This window comes from Chlorocebus sabaeus, chromosome 15 (assembly GCF_047675955.1).
Source record: "Chlorocebus sabaeus isolate Y175 chromosome 15, mChlSab1.0.hap1, whole genome shotgun sequence".
Lineage (NCBI taxonomy): Eukaryota > Metazoa > Chordata > Mammalia > Primates > Cercopithecidae > Chlorocebus > Chlorocebus sabaeus.
In genome coordinates, this window is record NC_132918.1 from 77,912,486 (window position 1) to 77,918,320 (window position 5,835).

Below are 5,835 nucleotides of genomic sequence, written 5' to 3' on the forward strand. Positions count from 1 at the left end.
AGTGTTTGGTTACATGAATAAGTTATTTAGTGGTGATTTCTGAGATTCTGGTGCACCCATCACCTGAGCAGTGTACAGTATACCCAACATGTAGTCTTTTATCCCTCACCCCCTACTGCCCTTTCCCCCAAGTTCCCAAAGTCTATTGTGTCATTCTTATGCCTTTGCATCCTCATGGCTTAGCTACCACTTACGAGTGAGAACATATGATGTTTGGTTTTCCATGCCTGAGTTAATTCACTTAGAATAATGGTCTCCAATTCCATCCAGGTGCTGCAAACGCCATTATTTCATTCTACAAGAAACACACTTTAGATTCAAGATATAAAGAGCTTAAAAACAAAAGGATGGGAAAAGATACACCATGTAAAGAGTAACTAAAAGAGGGCTAAAATGGCTGTATTAATATAAGACAAAATAGACAAGACAAAAAATTTTTACCAGAGACTCAGAGGCCATTTTCTAATGATAAAAGAGTCAATCCCTCAAGAAAGTATAACAGTTATAAATATAATTAACCTAATGACAGAGCCAAAAAGTAAATGAAACAAAAACTGACAGAATTAAAGGAAAAATAGACAATTCAACAGTAAGAGTTGGAGATCTCAATACGTCACATTCAGTAATGGATAAAACAACTAGACAGAAGATCAAGAAGAAAATAGAAGACTTGATAAATACTATAAACCAACTAGGTCTAATAGACATCTATAGAACACTCCACCCAACAACAACAGAATATACATTTTTCTCAAGTATATATGGGCCATTCTCTAGGACAGAACATATGTTAGGCCATAAAATGCATATCAAAATCTATCACTGTTTTTCTTTTTTTTTTTTAATAGAAGGGAATTTTATTATTTTTTCAGAGAATTCAGACAGCCATTGATTAAACAGAGTCATTTCTCGGCACTCTTTTCTCTCCACTTAAGAAATTGGAATACAGCATGATGAGAAGGATGATGCCAAAACAAGATTGCTGGCTCACATCATCTAGGGTACAAATGCGCACTTAGTTAATCACTTGACACTTCATCGAATGCAAAGCAATACTTAGAATCTTTGCCTTCGTTGTACACAGCTGAAGCAGGAGCCCAAGGAGGAGGAGACTGCATGGTTTTCCTTGGCGGGGGAGGTGTGCACCCTGCAGTCCTGTGGTGTTGTGGGAAGATCAGTCCATGTTCTGTCAGTTGCCGTAGCCCCTAGGATGGGTGTCCTTCCAGTTATCCCACTCCCAAACTCTGTAGCGTGTTCATCATTTTCTCCCTCCTTTACTTTTTGATCTTCCTGTTGCTGAGCCGCTTTCCTGAATTCCTCTGGTGTTTCCTTGACTGTTCCCTGATCTGACAATGCTCCATATTTCCGATGTTGTTTATACCAGTCACTCACTGTCATAGTTGCTGGGCTTGGATAACCAGCTCCAAATACTTTGGCTTGGGCCGCGTTCCCCATGAGAATGAAGGGTTTCACTGGAGGCCTATCCTGCAGAGATGAGTTAGAAGCTGACGCCTCTTTGAAGAGTCTCTTTCTCTCAGGATCTTTATTTCCTGGTCAATGCTCTCAGTCTCTTCTAAGCTGGTATCAATCCACCTCTGAAGGTGAAGAAGGTAATATTCATGAACACGCTCATCACCTGCTTGACCACTTTCCGCAGCAGATTTCATTGCAGACAACCCATGGTCTAACTCCTTCTTCTGCTTGTATCTCTCTATTTCAGCCTGTCTTTGAGATGCCATAGCAAGGAGGCTAGGATAAGCCGTGGAGGAATTAGCAGTGTGATTTTCAGCTGAGTGGTGCTTGGTTTTGGGCAGCTCAAACTCTGCCACATGATAGTAATGGCACTGAGTTAAGTAGTTTATAAAGTGTTCTCGAACCCGCTGCAGATGAGCTAGACGCTTGCTGGGGTTGACTTGTTTCATGGTGAGGGCTCCTTGAAACGCTGGCACCAACAGCTATTTCATGTCGGTGGAAGCAATCTCTTCCAAATCTTCATTTCAGTTGAACAAGTCGAGCTGCGATAACATTTCGGGAGCCTTCTCAAAGAGGTCCGGGCCCTTGAACACCTCCTGGACTATCCGGTGACAGGTGGTTTCAGTCGCTACTTTAACTTCTTCCAGAAGCTGTTTGCCGGTTTTGAGCAGTTCCGGGAGCCGCGGCAACAGTGACTCATCTTCAGCAGCCATCTTGGGGAGGGAGGATGTGTTTTCTTTTTAAGAGAGGCAGATCTCACTATTTTGCCCATGCAGGACTTAACCCCTGGGCTCAAGTGATACTCCTTCCTCAGCCTCCCAAATATCAAAAATGTTAAAAATGTAAATGGATTGAAATCATTCAAATTATCTTCTCCAATCACAATGGAATAAAATTAAATTCGACAACAGAAGGAAATCTGGGGAATTTGCAAATATGTGAAAATGAAACAATGCATTCATAAATAACTAAAGGGTCAAAAGAGAAATCACTGGTGAAATTAGAAAATACTTTGAGTTGAGTAAAAATGAAAACACAATGTTCAAAAACTTATGGGAGTCTGATAAAACAGTGCTAACAGGAAATTTATAGCTGTAAGTACTTACAATTTTAAAAAAGAAAAATGTCAAAACAATTGCCAACCTTCCTCATTATGAAACTAAAAAAAAAGAAGAGCAAATTAAACCCAAAGCAAGTAGGAGGAAGGAAATAATAAAGATTCAAGCAGAAATAAATGAAATACAGAACAGAAAGGTAATGGAGAAAATAATCAAAATCAAAAGTTGGTTCTTTGAAAAGATCAACAAAATTGCTAAATCTTTAGCTAGGCTAGGAAAAAAGAGAGAACTTGCAGGTTTCTGAAATCAGGAATAGAAGAGGGAACATTACCACAGAGTTTACAGAAGTACAAAAGATTTTGTATGTTAACAAATTAGATAACCTAGAAATAGAAAATCTCAATAGAGTTATAAGAAGTGAAGACAATGAATTAGTAATCTGGGCATCAACGTGCCAAGATAATCAGGATTCTTAATGCTAAGGAAGAGGAAGATTGCAGGAGGCTACCATCAGTCTCTGCCACAACCACTGTTGACACTTAGGTTGACACTCCTAGAATAACATATATGTGTAATTTATCATGTAGACCATTTGGTGACCTAACCAATTTGGTTTATTGGAAATTTAAAATGTAACAACATTTCAAAGGAAGAAAGTCTGAGTTATTCACCAAGTTTATTACCTTGCCAAATTGGCGATTTGTCCATAAAGAAACAATTGGTTGTTTTTTCTTATTTCGTTTTCTAACAGGGTAATGTGAAGGCACTCTCTGAGACATCTCATGTAATTCCACAGCTCCAGTTACTAACTCTGTACTAATTTCTCTAAAACTGTTTCTCTAGCCTCAAGTTTTCTCTTAAACTCCAGAGCCTTATACCCAGGGGCTTCCTGAACATCTCCACTTGGATGTGGTGCAGGTGCTTCCAACTCAAGTTGTCTAAAACTGGACTCTCTGGGTGTAGCCTTTCTTTTACTTTTTTTTTCTTTCAAAGCATGAGATCTCACTATGTCGCCTAGGCTGGCTTTGAACTCCTGGGCTCAAGCCATCCTCCCACTTCAGCCTTCTGAGTAGCTGGGACTAGGCATGTACTGCTGTGTCCAGCTTGAGTGTGGCCTTTCTAATTAAAAGGTAGCCTTTTTGACTGGGCACAGTGGCTCACATCTGTAATCCCAGCACTTTGGGAGGCTGAGGTGGATAGATCACTTGAGCCTAAGAGTTTGAGACTAGCCTGGGCAACATGGTGAAACCCCATCTCTACAAAAAAAAAAAAAAAAAAAAAATTAGCTGGCCATGGTGGCATGCACTTATAGTCCCAGCCACTCAGGAAGCTGAGATGAGAAGATCGCTTGAGGCTGTCTCTGTGGATTTATCTATTCTGGATATTTCATATAAATGGAATTGTACAAAATGTGACATTTTGTATCTGGTTTCTTTCACTTAGCATAATATTTTGGAGGCCATCCACGTTGTAGCATACATCAGTATTTTGTTTCTTTTTATGGCTGAGTAATATTCCATTGTATATATATATTCCATAATTTGTTTATTCTCCATTGATGGACAGTTACACTTTTTCTACTTTTTGGCTATTGTGAATAGTACTGCTATGAATATGTACATGTACTTGTTTGAGTGCTCATTTTCAATTTGTTTGGTATATACTTAGGAATGCAATTGTAGGGTCATATGGCTATTTTATGTTTAACTTGTTGAGGAACCACCAGTTTTTTACTGTGACTGAACCATTTTACATTCCTACCACAAATTACCTGTGTTCCAGTTTCTTTACACCCTTACCAACATTTGTTATTTTCTGTTTGTTTGTTTGTTTAATAATAGCCATCGTAATGTTTGTGAAGTGGTATCTCACTGTGTTTTTGATTTGCATTTTCCTGATGATTAGTGATGTTGAGCATCTTCTCATGTGCTTATTGGCCATTTGTATATCTTCGTTTTTGTTTTGTTTTATCATTTTTTATGCTTAAAATAATTTTTCATAGAGACAGGTTCTCACTATGTTGCTCAGGCTGTTTTTTCTTTTTTCTTTCTTTTTTTTTTTTTTTTTTTTTGAGACGGAGTTGCTCTGTCACCAGGCTGGAGTGCAGTGGCACAGTCTTGGCTCACTGCAACCTCCTGCCTCCCATTCTCTTGCCTCAATACAATGTGGGCGGATATATCATATGCTATATCTAACCAGAGACTTTATATGAGTTTGTGAAATTTGGCATGACCTCCTGCATTTCTGCCTTTTGCTTTGAGGAGGGAATGCCCCAAGTAGCCATTGCCCACTTAGCCTGGGTCCTGGAATGAGAAACACGTAGAAAAGACCCAAACCTAAGCCCAAGTGAGCCTGGACAACCCACTTGCAATGCACAGACCAGTGAGTGAAAAATAAATATTTGTTCTTACGAATCACTGACATTTGGGAGTTGTCTGTTATGCAGCATTATTGCAGCAAATCCTGACTAATACAATCATTGAGAAACTAATTGTTCTCATCAGTGCCTATTGTGAATAATCAAACAGACTTGAATGTGCATAATGGGTTTCAATCAGCTGTTCCCATTTTCCCAGGCATCAATCAGATGGAGCAAAGTCTGTGTAAGAGACCAACTAGCTTGTCTTGAGGATGCTGAAGGTGTTCTTAAAAGGGAAATTTGTGGGGGGTTTTAAAAGTCTGGGTTTATATACTAGACACAAATATTCCAGAAGTATTATTGGTGGGAAAATCAAATTACAGAACATAATGAGAGTGACTTGTATGGATACTCTCATTCAGAAAAACATGCAATCTAGCAGCTTCAGAATTTCTATATAGGTGGGCTGGATGTGTGCATAACAATCTCATTGGAAGGGAGTTGGGACAAAGAAGGCTTGACCTTGTAGTTGCATAGCACCTTAATATAATTGAAAAATATCCCAATTGGCTATATCAAATAATTGGTTGGAGGGAAACTGATGAAGATTATGTGGGAACTCTAAAACCCCACACTCACACATAATCCCTGGCTGAGACGGTGTTAGATTAAGTGTATCTATAAATATGTCAAGAGGGGATGTAGAAATTTACGTATCAAAATGTTAATGGAAATTATAAGTGAAGTGTGAAATTTGGGGGAATCTTTACCCTCTTCTTTGTACTTATCTGTATTGCTGGAATCTTTTGCACTGAACATACATCATTTCCCCCAAAACAATGAAGCTATTTTCTTTTCTTTTTTTTTGAAACGGAGTCTCGTTTCATCTCCCTGGCTGGAGTGCAGTGGCACGATCTCTGCTCACTGCAAGCTCTGCCTCCCGAG

General features: G+C 39.0%; 1 pseudogene; it reads right to left on the reverse strand.

Annotated features, from left to right (window-relative positions):
- Positions 1–1,174: 1,174 nt before the first annotated feature.
- Positions 1,175–2,186, reverse strand: LOC103242060 (immunoglobulin-binding protein 1 pseudogene; annotated as a pseudogene).
- Positions 2,187–5,835: the final 3,649 nt, after the last annotated feature.